The following is a 20,848-nucleotide window of genomic DNA, read 5'->3' on the forward strand; positions in this document are numbered from 1 at the left end:
CAAGCTGGCCATGCCTACGACTATGAAGTCTCCTTGTGTGGCAATCTCAACATTTCGACACTCTTCCAATTTTTTTTCACCAAGTGGCCGAGAGGATTGATGCCAAGTGCTCTTCCTCCCTGCCATGGGGAAGAGTGAGGATGGGAATGAAAAGTTGCCAGGAGAGGAAAGATGCTTTTGGGAAAATAAGAGACAAGAATGATCTTACTAACCATAAACATAGAAATGGGGCAGCATGATAGAATGGAAACAATAAAAATCCAGTTTATAAAGACACATGGCTTAAATCTTTCCTTTTCCAGGTTCCTAATACGTGCGGCTTCTTGGACGATTTACTCAGTTCCCCTGAGCCTCCACATGGTCAACTTTGAAAGACTCATATTCGTACCCACTACCAGATTTTCTGAGTCATAGTACCCATCACTGGGCTAGCTATGTTTTGTTTCACCTTCATAACCATCTCAAGCGATACCATTATCTCCAATTAACTGATAAGAAAAGCTAGGCCCCATAAAAATCCCTAATATGCTCAATTCACAAATCTTAGTAAATGACAGAGGGGTGACTTGAAACTAGCGCATGCACTTCACACTATTCTGTGCCAGAAAAGTTCATTCTAGAAGAGAAACTCAAAAACCTGGTTACTAGATTTGAAAACCAGTGTTGACTTTGGAATCTGCATGCAACACTCACTCGAATAACTGAGTAAGAAGCCTACTGAATCTCATACTTTCATAACTTACGGAGGAGACTGGTTCCAGAGGTTGGAGAAAATCTGAACTCAAAGATGATGGTGACATATCCCGGGATCAAAAAATAGAGGATAACAATGAATGAAAGACAAGAAAAGCATTTTAAAATAGGAACTTCTGGAATTAATGAAGAAAAACAACTTGTTTAGTTTATCTATAAAGAAGCCTTCCAGCAGCAAATAATAACAGCAAGAAAAGACTAAAGCTGGCTCAAAACATAAAGATACTTGTTGTACAAGTAACAAACAATACAGGTATGGCTCAAGAGTTCAGGATGTCCTTAAGGTCAATACTTTGTTTCTCCCTCTCTGTTCTGGCAGGTAGGTTTCTGGTGTGTTAGATTTTTTACCTAATGACTTTTGCCTTATGGTTGCAATATGGCCGCTATACCTCCAAGAAAGGAAACAAGGGATGTGAGGCACAGTATTGTCTTCTCATGAATATTCACCTTGTTATTTTGAATAAGGAGCCATAGGAAGCAGATTTTTCCTGTCTCACTGACCAGAAAACTCTGTCATGTGCCTACCTTGGATTAAAGTTTGGCTAAAGGAATGGAATTCCCAGGTTAGATTATTTCCTGGATAGAATAATGGAACTGGTCACGAATCTTCTCTTCCACAGGACTAAGGGATTTCTACTCACCGCCTCTTTTGATTCACTTTCCATAAGCAGAAAATGAGTAGCTAATGGCCACTTGATAGTCAATGAGCAGCGTCTGCCACACATAGTAAATATGCATCCAAAGCAATTATCCACAAAAGATTCCTTTAACAAAATTTTATATATATATATTTATCAATGATGTTTAAGAGGTATATTTTAAGCCCTAAAAAAAATACTAGGCATACTTAATTTCAAAGCTAAAACATTAACCAAAGGGTGGTAATTCTGTATCAGCTTCAAATAAATCAATGACAGTAGTAATTAGAGATGGTGTGAATCCTTCATTTTCTTTGTGAATTGTTCATAGTTGTAATTCAATAGAGAAAAAATAAGAAACAACAATAATAATAACTTTTTATTAGTCATGCTAAAGTAGCAAACCAGTGGCATGGATAATTGAAAATAGTGGATTATATGCATAATGATTAACTACTTAGGTTATTTGCCTTACCAGAGATCATTTTACATTCCCAAAGCATATTATCACATATTTATTTGAGGAAGTAATCACTAAGCATCTTGGGTGGAAAGTTCTATAAATCTAGGTCAGGAAATTTTCCACAGTTAAAATATAATGACAATATAAAATTCACTATAAAGATAAAGGTGAATTTTTATTACCAAAAAGTGTCTTTGCTGAACAATGTTAATGAATGCAATTTTGGAATGAGAGTAGAGAATTTTCAAGAAGCTTGAAAAAATTGGGAATATATAACATCCCCCCTCCATTTTCGGACTTAAATTTAGAAAGGCATTTTCTTAGTCTAGCTTCCTAAGGGTTCAGGCTACTTTTTCCAAATTATGTTTTGTTATAAAGTTTGAGGGGCTCGGTACGGTTTTGAATAGGCTCATGAACACATAGATTTCAAGTCAAAAGCACAGGCATGCAAATGTTGTGCGCACCGTTGCCGTCACTGCCATTTTATTTTGTGTGCCTTCTCTTAAGCCTGCAACAATGCCTAATAGTTGTGGTGGTGGCATTTGATATCTAATTGAGTTTCTGTAGTAGAGTCTATCTTGTCTTCTGCTTTTTTTTTTTTTAATGGTAGATGCAGCTCTTATTTCCTAGTCCAGCTAGTATTGCCTGTATTAGAGGGCACATTCTGTGGGACTGAAACTGTCCCCTCAGCTCGCTCTCCCAACCACTTAATTCAAGTGCATTCACAAATAAGTAGGAGAATCGTAATACAAATTGCTTCCATATCTCATTCCGTTTGCTAGAATTCAGTGATAAGCATTGCTTTTTGTGCATTATCCTCCTTCTAAAAAAATCCTATTTATAAACTGATACTTGGACAAATGTACATGAGAAATAACCTAAAAAGCAGAAGGGGCCACAGTGATGTGACACATTTTAAATATAAGAAAATGGGCTGGATTTTTTTCCCTTCTATTCTCTGTCATTCGAATTTCTGTTGCTCTGAGACAGAGAGTTGGCCAAGGAGCTGCACAAGAATACACACATAGCACCGATTTGCTCTATCAGGAAATTGGCCATAATAATTTATTTATTTTTTTAAAGATTTTATTTATTTATTTGAGAGAGAGAGAATGAGAGATAGAGAGCACGAGAGAGAAGAGGGTCAGAGGGAGAAGCAGACTTCCTGCCGAGCAGGGAGCCCGATGTGGGACTCAATCCTGGGACTCCGGGATCATGACCTGAGTCAAAAGCAGTCGCTTAACCAACTGAGCCACCCAGGCGCCCCGGCCATAATAATTTATCACTTAAACCCAGACACTTGAGAGATTGAAAGGGGGCATTATTAATAAATACTCTAGGGAAACAGGCAAACACTGGGACTTCGCTGGGCACAACAGGACATATAATCACTCTAGATTTAAGTAACTGAAACGCTTGGTTCTTCTGTGCTCCTTAGCTGGACTCCTTTTTATACAGGTTTAGAAAGCAAAATAGAATTAGAATTAGAAAACATAGAATTAGAAAAATAAAGTCTCATAAATTAACTTCTCAGTAAAAATCCATAGAGATCACACCATGCAATCATATAAAATGAAAGGGAAATTAAAAGGAGATGGGGATTTTTACAACATGGTACAGAAAAAAGAAAGTGAGGGAAAAACACAAGCCTTTAAATAGGATAACTTCACACAACAGCACAAATGCAAGAAGAAAGGCCTCTTAAAGTGTCCCTTGGCACCAATGTTCTTATTTGCCAGAGGGCAGTTTGCCTTGGCCAAATGCTTTCTGATTTCAGTAAATCTACCTCCCCGAACAATTTATGCAAGAATTTAAAGAAAAAGACTGGGAAGAAAATTACTTTGAACTGATCAAGAAATAAATCAGTTCAAACATACAGTTTTCTTTCATCCATGATTTATGGAGAAGAGCAAAATAGTGTTCTATTTGGTAAATTCTACCTAATACAATACCTAATCTAGGAAATAAATTGTTTATGGTTGTAAGGAAATAACTAGATGGCCTTAACAACAGACTAATTTCAAAAGTATGTTATGATTGCTCATTTCAAAGGGCACAAGAGAGCTAAAGTCCGTTGTAAAATGTTTCATAAGAATAAAGTAAGATTGACCTCCCAGTGCATAACTCACTGCTCATGCCTGATATCCTTCGGTGTTCTCCTATTCCAGATGTTTGTAAAATTTCTCTCTCTGAATACTGTAAAGGAGAGACTTAAATACCATGATCCCTGGCCAGTGTCTTTGTCCCTCCCCCAAACCATTAGGACCCCCAGCTTGCAAGTTCATAGTCATTGGATTTGTAGGTCCAGTACTACACTGGATTCAGTAAAGACAATAAAATCAAGATATAGTATTCTGTTCTCAACGCTCTTACTCTCCAAGCTAAGATAACAAAAATAGTCTAAGTGAGATACTGGAAGCCTGGTGAAGAGCTTAACTATAGAAACTGCCCTTTGGTTCTGAGAAAGGTTTCATGAAATGCTGACTGAAGACTGGAAGGCAGCCCAAGGAAATAAACAGGAAAAGATTATCTTCAGTAACTCTGTACCACTTCAGAGGGAAGGAGCAGGAAAACCTAGAATCTCTTTTGACTCCAGCAAAGGGTGCATATTGATGACTTAAAAAGAAAAAAAAAAAAAAAGGTAGGTGTAATGGTTAATTTTATGTGTCAGCTTGACTGGGCTCTGAGTACCCAGATTAAATATTATTTTGGGGTTTGTCTGTGAGGGTGTTTCCAGATGAGATTAGCATTTGAACCTGTGGGCTGAGTACGGAAGCTTGCCCTCCCCAGCATGGTCAGGCATCATCCAATCCACTGAGGGCCTGCACAGGACAAAAAAGCAGAATTCCTCTTTCTGCCCGACTGCCTGAACTGACCCAGCAGTCTTATCTAACTGCCTCTGGATTCTGCTATCAGGGACCTATGCTCTCAGTACTCCTGGTTCTCAGGCCTTCAGACTTGAACTGGAACTCACACCACTGGTTTCCCTGGGTCTGAAGCACAGCAACACTCCATTGTGAAATGGAAAATGATATGTATGTGATCGAGCTTCAGCAAGTTCTGAAAGTAGAGGTAAGTTACATGAAGAAGTGGCCCCAATGCTCATATTCTCCATGCCTGCCACACTACCTTCCCTCTCCCAGCCTGCAACATATGGCCTCCTGAGGAGTTCCCTATAATCAGGTAACAGAAAGAAAGGACGCTGATCTGGTTTACAGATGGTTCTGCATGATATGCAGGCACCGCCCAGAAGTGGACAGCTCTAGCCCCTTTCTGGGACATCCCTAACGGAGAGTGGTGAAGGAAAATGTTTTCAGTGGGCAGAATGTAAGGCAGTGCACCTGGTTGTTCACTTCACTTGAAAAAAGAAAAGGCCAGATGTGTGAATATATACTGATTCATTGGCCATGACCAATGATTTGTCTGAATGGTCAGGTACTTGGAAGGAACACCACTGCAAAACTGGTGACAAAGAAATGTGGGAAGAGTTTTGTGGATAGACCTTTTGCAGAGGGCAAAACACATGAAGATATTTGTGTCCCATGTGAACGTTCACCCAAGGGTGACCTCAGCAGAGGAGGATTGTAATAATCAAGGGGACAGATGTCCCATTCTTTGGATACCAGACATCCTTTCCTCTGGCTATCCATGTCATTGCATGATGGGCTCATGAATAAAGTGGCCGTCGTGGCAAGGGTGGAGGTTATGTATGGATTCGGCAATGTGGACTTCCACTCATCAAGGTCCACATAGGTCGAGCCACCAGTGAGAGTCCAATCAGCCAGCAACAGAGACCAGTATGAATTCCCTGACATGACTCCATTCTCAGGGCTTTCCATCAGGTGTCTGGTGGCAGACTGATCACAGTGGACTTCTATCATGGAAAGGTAGCATTTTGTTCTTACCGAAACAGACACTTACTTTGGATATGGATTTGCCTTCCCTGCATGCAATGCTTCTGCCAAAATTACCACCAATGGACTTATAGAATGCCTTATCCACTTCTATGATATTTCATAGAGAATTGCACTGATGAAGGAAGTCATGTCAGAGCAAACAAATGTGGCAGTGGGCCTAAACTCATGGAATTCACTAGTCTTACAATATTTTCCATCATCGTGAAGCAGCTGGTTTGATAGACACTGTCATGATGTCTAAAGACTCAGTTACAGTGCTGGCTAGGTAGCAATATCTTGCAGGTGTGCAGCCAGGGTTTCCAGAAGGCTGTATAGGGTCTGAATCAGCATCTACCATATGATGTTGTTTCTCCCAAAGCCAAGATTCACAGGTCTGGGAATCAAGGGGTGAAAATGGGAGTGGCACCCCTCATTATAACTACTTAAAACTCACTAGCAAAACTTTCGCTTCCTGTTCACTTGACTTTTTACTCTGCTGCTTAGTTCCAAAGGAAAGAATGTTTCCACCAGGAGACACAACAGTGATTCCACTGAACTAGAAGATTCCATCGGACCAGCCATGTTGGGCTCCTCATGCTTCTGAATCAAGAGGCAAAGAAAAGAGTTGCTGTGCTGGTGAAAGTGATTGATCCTAGCTTCAAAAGGAAAATCAGGCCACTATTCCATCAGGGAAGTAAAGAAGAGTATGTTGAGGATACAGGAGATCCCTTAGTGTATCTCTTAGTAGTTCCGATTATTTATGTAAGAAAGCACCCTAAAATTAAGTACCTTAAAAACTTACTTTTTTTTCACATTTTTATCAACTGATAAATATATAACCTTGTTTTATGTGCATTTCTGTTTAAAGATACCTCACTTAGTATGTATTGTTGATTTATTAACATTGGACTCACAGACAACAGTACTATAACTTATTGAATGAAGCTTATCTAACGCATGTATTTTCTCTGTAAAGCACATCAGAGCCTTCTTGCTCTTAGGAATACTGGACAGAACTTCAGTACTAAACTTGGGAGACATTTTAGACAGCAAAATACCAACAACAAGCATACAACTGAAAAAAACAAAACAAAACATGTCACTAAGTAGACTATGAAAAGGACACTTGTTTACACCGTGAGAGATGAAACCACAAGGGAGTGTTGCCTTGTTGAGAATACAAACATTGGGTGACTTAGATTTTTTATCACTATGCATTTACACAAATGATGAGGAAGCACAGGGAGTATTGATTTGGAGGTTATAAATAAGTTTTATTGACTAGGCAAATTCACAAGAACAGAATTCATGAATAATAAGGATAGGCAATATGTATGTATGTATGTATGCATATGTATACATATTATCTTCTTTAAAAGACTCATGTTCTTTGCTCTGATATTTTTTGAAATTTCAAGAGTATATGCTTTAGTATGAATTTTTTCAATTAATTGTGCTAGGTTCCCTTTTGATACAATTGATCTAAGTAACCCTAGCTTTTTTTATTTTGTAAAATTTTCTTGCAAATTTTCTCCTTGGCATCTTCTCTATTATCATTCTTTCTTTCTTTCTTTTTTAAAAATTTTATTCATTTATTTGACGGAGAGAGAGAGAGAGAGAGAGACAGTGAGAGAGGGAACACAGGCAGGGGGAGTGGGAGAGGGAGAAGCAGGCTTCCCGCTGAGCAGGGAGCCGGATGCGGGGCTCGATCCCAAGACCCCGCGATCATGACCTGAGCCAAAGGCAGACGCTTAAGGACTGAGCCACCCAGGTGCGCCTCTCTGTTATCATTCTTAAACTATTAGTGGCTTATAAGCCTTCCTGTATTGATCTTCTAATATCTTCTCATTGCTTTCAGATTTTCCATTTCTTAGTTCTATCCTAATTTCCTTTAGAATTCTCAACTTCCTCTTCTACAATTTCCTTGAAAATTTTATCAGTAGAACTTCTATATTTTTATTTCTAAGAGCTTATTTTCTAAATTTTTATATTTTTTTAATTTTCTAAATTTTTATATGTTATAGCATCTTATTTCTATTTTATGGATAACTATTGTACTTTATCTCTGTGAGGATATAAATTATGATTTCTCTGAATCTTTCCTTTCCCTGTGTTTCCTGCAAAGTGATTTTTGTTTTGTATGTTCTGTTACATTGTTTTATTCTATTTTTCATGATGGAAGTTTTCTTTTAAGTTATGGATAGGATGACTGATGATGGGCTATTATTTTAGATATAAAAATGAATCATCAAAGAGTGTGCATGGTAGGGGTTTGTAGACTGCTCAAACTCAGCTTCACTGAGGGGCTTTCAAATATCTGTCTTTATAGACTTTTTCCTCTTAGACTAGCAAGTTTCCCACAGAGGAGCATTGCAGTCTCTTTCTTGAGGTCTTAAGCTTAATTGCCAGGATTGTGGGAACTTAGTAGGGGAAAAGAACCAGGTCACATTCTTTGATGTACAGAGATCATTACTTCTTCAAACATAAATCCAATCTTCTACAAGGGTAAAGGAGGAAGTTATTCAATTGATATGAGGGCAGGTAAAGTATGTAAATGTCTAACTTTCCCTCTAATAGAATATTATCTGTTTCTCCTATGTTTGGCCCTGGAGCTAAAAAACACCTAATCAAAGAATAATCTCAGTCATCATCAGGCCCAAGACAAATGTAGACCCTAGGGCTATGGAACTGATTGATCCCAGGATATCCTACCAGTCCCTTACCTATGGGACTCCAGCTGCCCTAAGGCCATGATCTCTTTCCCTGAAGACTCGGCCCCTGTCTCTGCAAACCTGAAGGCAGCGGATAGAATTTTCCTAAAAAACTTTCCCTCTCCTGTCTTGGAACTAGCAAAAACTCATGAATAATGCCTCAGAAGGTATTCAGAGTACTTGGATAAGAGTTTTGCTTCCTCTTGGGTGTGATGACACATTGAACCATCGCCACCACTACCTTTAAGAACAAAACAAAACAGATTTCCCTTGTGATACAACATTCCATCTGAGCAATAAGAACAATAAAAAAGCTCCTCCGAGTTCTGGAATTCTGCACTATTAATTGTTTTGATTGTGAAAAGCTGCTTGCAAGGACTTAGGTTCTAGCTTCCTCTGCTCAACTAAATCAGCTACCATTTGCTCATCTATTTTCCATACCCCAAGTTTACTTAATATTCCTTTCAACTATTATCCCTAGTACATTTCTTTATCCTTGTGGGTTTAGACATTTTATTAATTTAGTATAATTTTAGTATAATTTTGAGGAGGTTTAGAAGGAGCAGCGCTGACTTCTACTTTTAGACAAGATGGATTGATAGAGACTTGATTTCCTTTCGTACCCGAAACACCAAAGGAAAAAAGAAAAGATAAAATATATGAAATTGTTTTTAAGACACTGGGCATAGAGAAATGAAGGATAGTGATCCCTGAGAGATGGTAAAAAACAACAACAACAAGGTGAGCTTTATGTTTGAGAGAGCTTCTAAGCTGTGGCATACGGAAAAAAGAGACATACAGGTTTAGTCAGCAAAATCTGAATTGAGGAATCCTGGGAAACCAAAGTTGCAGGCGTACAGAGAGAGAAGTCTGCAGATCCAGAGAAGAGTCCTTTCCAATTTCACCCGAGTATAGATCACATACACTTGTGAGAAAACTACGTAAGGTTGGGAAAAGAACCATCTGAAAGCATGAGAGGAAACCGTGCTTTACACTCACACAGGACTAAGAAAAATGCCTGTTCTCACCAACTAGATTGGAAAATCTCATAACTCACAGGACATTGGATAGAGCGTGCAAAAGGGTGTTACATGAGTGGTAACAATTGATCCTAGATTGAGCACTGCTACCTAATAAATCTTAAAAGCAAAACCTAAAAGGATCAGACTGTTTCCAAGTAACTTAACTGCACCCCAGGAAAAAGTTAAAGATTTTTACAATAATATAAAAATATTGAGGATGTGCCAAGCTAAAATTCATAATATCAGACAACCAATAAAATGTTACCAGGCATGCAAAGAGTCAGGAAAATATGACCTAAATGAGGAAAAAAATCAACCCATCAAAACTGACTCTGAATTGACACAGGTGTTAGAATTAGCAGACACTGTCATTGAAGCTATGTATTCCATATGTTTGAAAAGTTAGGTTCAGACATGCTGTATATATTTTTTAAATAAGTGAGAGTGTGAGAGAGCCAAATAGAACTTCTAGAAATGAAATTATAACGTGTGAGATGCAAATTACATTAGGTGGAATTAATAGCAGATTAGACATCACAGAAAATCAGTAAATTGGAAGACAAAGCACAATGAACATAAAGATATCAATATCCAAAATGAAACAGAGAGAAGAGATAATTTTTCAAAAACAGAATAGAGGGTGCCTGGGTGGCTCAGTTGGTTAAGCGACTGCCTTCGGCTCAGGTCATGATCCTGGAGTCCCGGGATCGAGTCCCACATCGGGCTCCCTGCTCGGCAGGGAGTCTGCTTCTCCCTCTGACCCTACTCCCTCTCGTGCTCTCTCTCTCTCATTCTCTCTCTCTCAATAAATAAAATCTTAAAAAAAATCAAAATAAAAAAATAAAAACAGAATAGAGAATCAATAAGCTGTTTGACAATTTCAAGAGACTTGAAACATGTATAATTAGAGTTCCTGCAGAATACACAGAGGAATAGAAAAAAATTGAAGTAATGACCCCAAAGGTTTCAAATTTGATGAAAACGATAAACCCACAAGCCCAAGCATGCGCACACACACACAAAGAAAACTTCACCATGGAATATTACCATCAAATTGCTCAAAATCAGTGATAAAGAGAAAAATCTTTAAAGCTAGGGTGATGGGGGAAACACATTATAAACAGAAGAACAAAGATAAAGATGTCAGCAGATTTTCTGTGAGAAACAGTACAAGCAAAAGGACAGCAGTTAGCATATTTAAAGAATTATTTTTTTTAAAGAAAAAAAAAAGGTCAATCTAGGATTCTATATCCAGGGAAAATTTCTTTCCTAAAATGAAGGCAAACTGAAGCTGAAAGGATTGGTCACCAGGAGTCCCACATGACAGGAAAAGGTAAAGAAAGCCCTTCTTTCAGAAGTAAAATGATATCAAATGTAAATATGTAGCTACATAAAAAAATGAAGGGCACAGGATATGGTAACAACTTAGTTTATTTTATATCAATTATACCTCAAATAAGTTATTTTTAAAATTACAATGAGATATTAACTACATCTATTACAATGGCTAAAATTAAAAAAAAAAATTCAGATAATCTCAAGGCCTGGAGAGGATGTAGAGCAACTGGAACTCTCATTCATGGCCGACTGGAGTACCCACTGGGGCAGCCACGTTGGAAAAAAATTTGGCAGTTTCTTTTGAAACTAATCATGTACTTACAATATGTCCCAGCAACCATACTTTTAAGTATTACCTAAAGGAAATGTAAACTTCTATCAACCCCAAATCCTATATACAAATGTCTTAACAGCTTTATTCATAATGATCAAAAACTAGAAACAACCCAATGTCCTTCGACTAGTAAGTGGATAAACTGGAATATGACTCCAAAAAAAGGAAAAAATGACTGATATACTAAATAACATGGATGAATCACAAATGCATTATGCAAAATGAATGAGGTCAGACTGAGAAGGTTATGTACTGTATGGTTCCACTGACTTTGGAAAGGGCAATGTTATAAAAATAGAAAACAGATGAGCAGTTGGAGGGAGAAACTGACTCCAAAGCTCAGCACAAGATCATTTTGGGAAGTGATGGACCTGTTCTGTATCTTGATTGTGGTGATAGTTACACACCTGTATGCATTCTCAAAACTCAAAGACGTATACTCCAATTATACTATGTTTCAATTATGCTATATGTACATTTTAAGTGTGAATTAAATGCAATTAAAAATATATGCCAGCCAGAAATAAATATTGTGTGGTTCTGTCAGGCAACTTTTCCTAATATATAGGAGCACATGAAAAGTGATTAGATCACATCATCTAAGGCATACTATCAACTTCTGGTTTCTGTGTACAGAATATATGGAATGAAATAGAAATAAGGCAGCAAGACAGGCTAGGATCTGTTGTAGCAAGCAGATGTGAAATGTTAAAATTCTGAATATGATCAATGATCCTTTTAATAGAAAAGCAAAGAAAAAAATCTAAGTAACAGCTTTAAAAAGAAAATAGTAGGGAATAAAATGATGAATATAATTAATAAAATATTTAGCTCAGTTCAAATTTTGCAAACCCTCCCCCACACACACACACAAGATAGAAGAAAGGCGTAGGTAAAAAATTGATGAGTTATTTCAACACCAACTGATGAGTTTAAGATAAAATAGCATACTGTTCTTGGATGAGATATATTACAAAATTGTCTATGATTTTCCCCAAGGACCTACAACCGTATCATATTTTCATATCCTGGGAAATCACTCGGCAAAGGAGCCTGGGATACAAAGCCCTCTTCATATAGTGATACAAGGAAGTGGACCTTTAAACTCTGTGGCCAGGAGTTCTAAAGGGAGGCATTTGATGAAAATTTGACCGGATTTAGAAGAATGAACAAAGATGTGAGAAAGGCTTTTTTCTTCTTTTTTCATTTTGTATCAATGTATGAAGAATTAATGGAGGATTATGGTTGCTGATCAGCACACAAGATTCATGTTAAGATAGTCATTAAATAGCCATCAAAACATGAAATTTTAATTTCCCTCAATTATATATATTTCATTAGGACAAGGAGCCTCATATTAACCACACAGGGGTTAAAGGGCATGATATTTAAGTTATTGAATAAATGCTCTGAAAAGCAAGAGGCTTTAAAATCATTTTTCACTTTCTTCTTATTTCTAACAAGGAATTTCCATGAAAATAAGCTGAAAGGCAGATAGCTTTACCAAATGATTATTATTTACTTTTGCTGGTTTATTTGTGTTTTTCTGTTACCCTTGATTTCTCAGACAATTGTTTTGGAATATGATAATTCTATCTTTAAATTCCCTCTCCTGTAGTATTTTATGATTTTTGTATAGGAGCTCATTTTCCCCTTTATGATGTAAAAAACATTTACACTGACTGTTCAGGATCAGTGTTGGACATATTATCAATAGTGTGTCTAGCATATCTTTTTTCTCGTTGGAACACAGAATTTAGAACACTTAACCATCACCAAGTTCCAAATATATGAATGAAGACAGTATACCCTGTAGCATGGAAGGAACCGAGCGAGTCCCGAGTGGGAAGACGAATGTATGTATCACTCATAAGGTAGGTGCAGAGTGAAATGAGGGATAACATGTGGTTTGCCCAGAGAGTTGCAGTTATGGCACTTTCATTGTTATAAACAAGTCCCCATGCAACAGAGTAAATAAATGGATATCATAATTAATTCTAGAAAAAAAACACATATGCAAATTATACATATGCAATATGCAATCAGATCAAAATATACATGTATACATATGTACAAAACATACATACGCTTTGAGTTATACCCTTAGCTTAAAGGTGGAAAAACTGAGTCCAGTACAATGCATTTATTTGCCCAAAGACAGACAGCTTATCTGTGGAATGAATCAAACCCAATTCTACAGGTACTGTATCATATCCTAAATCAGCTAATTTATACTGGCATGTCTTACACAGTGGGGAGGTGGTTCTGAATTCCAACTTGACCATTTGTGAGCTCTGGGGACCTTTACCTCCCTGTGTCTCAGTGTTTTCATCTATAAAATGGGGATGATAATTATTCCTCCCTCATAGACTTATTTGGAGGATGAGATGAGTTTAATACTTGCAAGCACTTAGAAGGGATCCTGGCATAAAATAAGTGTTCATTGTATCTCGACTATTTGTTGTATGGCCATTAAACTCAGCAAATAATTTTCAGACAGGCACATGCTCTAACTTATTGTTTGAGGACAAGTCACAGGTATAACTTCATCCAAGACATATCACTATGTGGACTTGTATGAAAGTGAACGTACTTGCCATACCCGTAAAAGACAGTTGCAAGCAGGTTGCTTTTATACCATAAGAAATGTGAATTTCAGACTCAAGAGACTTTTTATACTGACGGAGGAAATGATATTGATTGTGTAAAGAAAGGTGCTGCCTATTCGATTCACAAATTCTCTTTGTTAAATTGGTTTTCATCATTTTGGTCGTTCTTTAAAGCACTTTGTTGTTGTTTCCCGGACAGTAAATGAGCCAAACTAAAGTTTCCAATGGCAACATTTGCCCCTTTATCACACAACCAGGATCTTAGGGCTAGCAATGAAAGCTTTATAAGCTGACTAATAGAGGGGAGAAGAGAAATCGAAAGGGTTAGAATGGAGCATTCTGCCTTCACTTCACACCATGACGCTACAGGAAGAATGGAACCACAAGAATCCCCCCTTAAACTAGGGGTCAAACAGTTATGCCAATCACATTCATTGTGTTCTGGAAAGCTAGGTTTTGTCCGTGTTCACAAGTGTAGATTTCCTTTATGCTAATGAGCTCATACGATCTGACTGATTGTCTTTTCCTGACAATTACATTGTGATCAGTAGCATCTGTGTTACGGAGAGCTGAAACCCATCCAGTACAAGCCAAACATCAGGAAACTTCTATTATTATTTTTACTGAATTTAATCTTCTTCATGCTACTGAGGACATTACTACTGTTGTGCCAGTTCGTGTTATGGTTGTTGTTTTGGACAGCTCAACTATAAAACTATTGGAAGATGTTTCAGGTGGGAAGGAATAATGTGATAATCAGACTGTCACCACGTTATTTGTCCTGCTGGACAGTGCAGTCTCGTACAGTCATTTTAAGTGATATGGATCATTTAAAAAGTGTTCAGAATTCAGTAGAACTAATTAGTTAGAACACACAGCCCAGAAATATGAGTAAACATGTTATGTAGTCGAGTAGGTAAGCAAGTCACGGTATTGCTAGGCAAATTGATTCTCAAAGCCGAAAGTGATCTTGTTGCAAAGGCCTGCAAGGTTTAATACATAAATATAGGGACTTCATGTGACCTAATAGTTCTACAAAGTAAATCGGGTGGTAGTAAACTTTGTGCTTTCTTTTCTTGAAGAACAAGTGAGATGTGCAATAGAAATTAGGTTTTTGCTGATATTAAATGACCAGTAGCAGTTGGAGTTAATTTTCCCTGTTTTATTACTAACTCTCCAACGGGGGGGGGGGGGGGAAAGGATCCTGACAATTCCTAAAAGTTAGTGACTTCTACTGATTTTTATCACAGTGGAACTGAGGATTAAAACTTTCAATAAGTGGCGTATGAATTTCTTATAAGGTTTTATGATCTTCCTCTATCTCGACGATAGAAAAATGAAAAGTAAACAAAAAATTTTAAAATAGTGAATTACCAATTTCTCATGACTCTCTGGGGGGAGGAAGCAGGACGATTCATTCTCTTGCCTGTCCTCAATTCTTCTCCATTTTAAAATTGAGTTCCATTTGTCCAGGAGTTTCATGTAGCAAACAATTCCTGCCTTTGAGAAAAAAGACATTGTCGCTGGTGTACGGAAATGCAGCCTCAATAGGGTCGGTGCTCACAAGAGAAGCTCAAATGACTGTGGTTCGTCTCGACTGGGGTCAGCACAACATCTGCTTTCCCATGTAATCATGCATCTAATTTCCTTGGCTTTGAGGATCATAGTAAATAGAATTTGGAAAAAAAAAGTGGGTGGAATAATTTGACATTAGTTTTATTTGGACTGAAGCCAAATAAAGAGGAATTGTGAAATATTTGGAGCTTTTAAAGTAATTGATAAGATGCGATGACTCCAAAAGATATATAATCTATACAGAAGAGAAAAGTAAATTGTGTATCAACACAAATCCACAGTTGGGGCCAAACTCCTTTCAGTCCAAATCTTCCAAAAATAAAAAAGTAAAATAAACTAGTGCCAGATCGCCAGTAATGAAAAAGTCAGAATATCTAAATATAGATATTCAAAAATTGACAGATGATTTGACAACTGAGCATGTGGAAAGGGAAATAGCAAAAATTTCCTATTCAAATATGCGGATGTTTAAGCAAGGAAATGAGTTTTGCAAACCAGCAGCAATGAACCTGGAAACTACTCTTTATAATATTGTTATGTGTGAGTCACATCGCTTAGATACAGACGGTATGGAAAATCAGAACAAGGGTTTGTCAAGCTGGCCTTCTATGAATCCTGGAACCCACAGCATATTCTCAGAGGCTTGTTGGCTTTTAACACAAATTTCTAAAATAGTTTGTGTTCATTCTAGAATAAAAGTTAAGACTAATAATAGTTACTGAGAATTGAGTGTGACAGGCATTGTCTAAGTGTCAAACACATATTAACTCTTCTGTTAGTCACATAAAGTCTATGAGGTAGCTATTATTTTTATCCTCATTTTATGGCTAAGGAGACTAAGGTACCAAAAGTACATACATCAGGCCCCAAGTTATTTGCAAATGAAGCTGGAACACTATAAAAATTGCATATATTCTGAGTTTTCTGGTTCAACAAGCACCTAATAATTAATAACGCAATAAAATTTTAATGTCCAAGCTGGCATTTTGGTTTGCATTAACTTTGATGCCACACCCTTCTACCTGGGTTGGCTAACTCTAATAAGCACAGGGGAAGACTGAAGACATGATGCTTTAGTAAACTATGCTCTTTGCCAAATAAATGTCACATCACTTTAGAACATTCTGTAAAAGATTTCAAAGTAGTTTGAAAAGGAGATAGTAGTGAGAAATCGGTGTCATCACCAAACAAACAGCAGTCTGGGCATGTCAAACATAAAACAGCCTGACTACACAGTCATTACCATAATCATTTGGTTAGCAATGATTTAGTTTCAACACAATGCCATCAACCATGATATAAGATGAATTTAGAGTTTACTGGGTTTGGGGTTTGCCTCATTTAATGTATAAATGTGTTTGGTTCTTGGGGTTATAAGTAAAAGATATTTATATATCCATTTACATTTGTATAGATTGAGCTAACAATATTAAAAATAATTTAAAATGATAATGGGGTCTGATCAAATTGCTTGTGCTTTAAAACATTATTCAGGTTTGTGAAACATTGACCTAAACTGCCCCATTTGATATTAATATTTTCCTAACAACCATATATTCAACAGCATTCCCTGGTTCTTTTATGTATTACACACACACACACACACACACACACACACACACACACACACACACGTATTAAGTAGCCAGGTATAATGGAAAAATTTTAGGAGAATGATTATGGAGTGGGACAAACTGAATATTGTTACTCAATCCTCCACTTTCTGTGTGACTTCAGGAACGTTACCTAAACTTCATGTCTTTACATCTTCATTTTTATTACAGGTCTAATGATACCTTACAAGGCTGTTTATGGTGAAGCGTCAATTAGATAAAGTATGTGACAATAAAACATGTCTTAAAACAGTAACCCCATCAAAGATTCTTAATCTTTTCCTCCATTAACTTCCTTCTTTTTATCTGGATATTCACCTTTTTGGAAGCAGAAACAACAGCTTTCCCTTCTGATTCATTCAAAAAACCTAGCACAGAGGCATTCCTGTCAATAAGGGTACCTCCCATTCCAAGGATTTAAAAATCTACCCTGTATACATTTTGAAAGTTCCTCATCAAATCAAGGATGGCAATCAAATCCTGGAAGTCTCTGGGTGTATTTGTCAGAGTTCTCCAGAGAAGCAGACCAAATTTTATATATATATATATAGCTCACATGATTATGCAAGCTGATAAGTCCCCAGATCTGCCTTTGAAATCTGGAGACTCAGGATAGCAGATGGTGTAGTTCCAGTCTGAGCCTTAAGGCCTAAGAACCAGGAGAGCACATGGTAGCATTCCGGTCCAAATTCTAGCAAGCTCGAGACCTGGAAAGAGCCAATGTTTCAGTCCCAGTCTGAAGGCATAAAAACACCAATATCTCAGCTCGAGTTAGTCAGGCAGGAGGTGTTTCCTTTTACTTGCAGAAGGGTTGGCCTTTCTGTTTTATTCAGGCCTTCAACGAACTGGATGAAGCCCACTCAGCTTCAGAGGACAATTTGTTTACTAAGACTATCAATTCAAACATTGATCTCATCTAAAACACCCTCACAGACCCAACTAGAATCACGTGTGGCCAAATATCTGGGTACCACTTGGTCCAGTAGAGCCGACACCTAAGAGTGACCCATTAGAGTGGGCCATCAGTCCTGAGCATTGAAGCACGTTGCCAGTCTTGATACTCCAGTCATGTGCTGCATCCAGAGAGACATGTGTCTCTCTAGTCATCTGAAAATTTAAATTCACTTCAAGCTATAAACTTCCCATTTCCCAGTAGAGTCCCAGGAGGCCTGGGAGCCCCACCAACCGCTCAGGTGTCAGGATGGATCCTTTGACCGTCTTATAGCCAGCTGTCCCTATTATATCCAATAATACTTTTATCTTAACTCTTGGCCAAACATGTTAAGACTCTCTTATCTTTCCATCTGTCCCTTCCTTTACCTTAATTCTCCCACTTCTATTTACCTCACCAACTTCCTACTGAATTCACTATAACCACTCATCCATATCTACCTGGTTTCCTCCTACTTCATTGACCATATATGTGCCAGGTTCCACTTCCTTTGTCCAAATGAGAAATCAGGGTCAGTATGGTCCTGGCTTTCTTCTTACTACACAATTTCTTCACAGTTTCCCTGATTCATCTCATTCACTATCATGGCTTTCTATGTGGTCAGTACCCGGAAGTTTCTCAAAGTTGTATATCCAGCCCAGGCCTTTCCTCTGTGAATCACAATGTATACAGAACCCTTAAAGGATTATCTCCAGTTCACTATCTTGTGATAACCGGACACCTCACATCCCAAACTGAACTACTTCTCTTTTGTGCCTGACCAACAAATACACCATTCCCCTTGTTTTCTAGCTGCAGAAGAGATCTGCCCAGCTTTATTATTTTAAAATTAAAAGGAAAAAAAATCCATATATTGCACTAATTTCATGGAATTTCCCCTGTGGCAAATGGGCGCAGGGAGAGAAGCAAGATCTGTCCCCAAAGGACAGGCGATTACTCAGTGATGGCGTGGCTGCCCCCAGTACTGTGGCTCCAACATTATTCCTTCTGTCTCTTTCGTCTGTGCTTTATCAGCTCAGAAACAAGGCAGGAAACGTGGCACTAAAGAGCAATTCTGGATGATATGCCTTGGGGCCATATTCACCATGATTTCATTAATAATCAGTGGATTGTTGAAATGTAGTTGACAATATTACCCGTTAGTTTAAATGTCGATACTTAAGGTCAGAGATGGATAAACCCTAACATTCAATGCTATATCTCTAACCGTATAAATGCCGATGACTTATAACACCAAAGCCAAAATTACAGATTATAAAAAATTATAATTTATGGGATTGGGACCTATTTAATAACATTGTAAAATCCAGACATGTTTAGAAAGGTCACTTCTTTTCCTGTTTGTTTTGCTTCTTTATTAGAATGTGCTAACTTCTACCCAAGGAGTTACCATCTGACAATTTGTTTCCTCAATGTATGGTTCATTGAGACCTGCCTCAGATTTATTTGGGATATGTGGCAGATGGTTCAGATTAGTTTACTCACTGCAGACTGGAAGTTAGAGCAACTTTCTCAAGGCTCCCTTTCCTCTGGCTTCTAGGTAGGATCTATCTTCTGCAAGCAGATATACCCATGAGAGTGTGTAAGGAGTCAAGGTCATGAAGTAAAGGACTGGCTTCTGCTGCTCTCCCTATATGCTACATGTAGGACTGTGGTTATGGTCAGATTTTCCCAGAGCAGCTGGAGGAGATCCTTGTGCCCCTCTGAGAGTGTTTTGGTGCAATAGGTGGGTGTGTGCCTTCCATTCTGCTCGCATGTACTGGGGCACAGCCTGCCTATTTCTCTTACATCCTGATCAAGGTAGGCAAAGCAGTTTCCATTATGACCCAGTTCTGTGGTCATTTTGGAAGTCAAGATGGAAGTCAAACCTGGAATGTGGAATGCCAACTCTCCCAGCAATTTTGTAAACATCTGATTGCCTCCTTTGCAACTCTGTCTTCTGAAAGTAAGTACAGTGGTTTTGTTATCTGCAACCTAATGGACACAGAATGTTTTTTGTTACCACCAGAATCTTCATTTTAAACCATCTTCCTAGGACATCAGGTGCACAATGAAATTTGAGCACCTCTGCCGGGTGAAACATTTCAGGGGGGTAAATCTATAAAAGGATGACGACTATGAATTAAGAAGCCAGGCGATGAGCTTCTGTCTCAGTTAACTTATACTGAACAGCCTCTTATTACCTGCCTTGCCCAGAGCCCTACTTCTGGTAAGTTCTTTATAAACAGATCATCATGTTGCATGCCCTGTGATCTCATAATTTGGCTACATCACAGACTCAAAAGCAGTCTTTTATATAAACCAGTGCATGATAGGCACAAGAGGTCTGCCCAGGAGATACACTTTGTGTTGAACAGTCATGGTCTAATACAGAAACATTCTCTCCCCTAGGAAATCTGAAAGACAAGAAGGAGACTGATGGCATGAATAGAAGGAGAGAGCCTGCAGAAAGAATGCTGTGGTGTCTCTGAAGCCTTAGAAGTCATGACTTAAAAGATAAATGAGCCAGTAACAACAGTAGCCACAGTAATACATGCAGAGACAGAAAGAGGTGAAATACTACAAAGCAGAAAATAAAGATAAAGAGTAAAGAACACCAGGTATATGATGAGAAAGCCCAGGAATGCCTATTGCTACCAAGGTGCTTTGTTCTGCCCCATGTTCCAGTTTTTGACACTTAGCTGTGCAACATGGGAGGACATTTCTAGTTTGGGATTTTTTTATTAACTGCAGTGGATGCTGCGGTATGCCCCCCATGTCCCCCGCTTTAAGACTTATTCCTCCAGCTGCTGGGCTTATCAACTGTGAACACCTCTCATCAGAGTCCTTCTCCAACATTGGTCTCAGCTGAAGAGAGCCACCTCATCCGAGGTCGTGTCCCCTTCCTGGAACCGACCCATATCTGGTGACTACTCCATGCAAGAGGAGAAAGCCCAGCCCGCCT

Source organism: Eumetopias jubatus, unplaced genomic scaffold (genome assembly GCF_037043125.1).
Source record: "Eumetopias jubatus isolate StellerSeaLion01/CBP00866 unplaced genomic scaffold, mEumJub1_p1.0 scaffold_3, whole genome shotgun sequence".
NCBI lineage: Eukaryota > Metazoa > Chordata > Mammalia > Carnivora > Otariidae > Eumetopias > Eumetopias jubatus.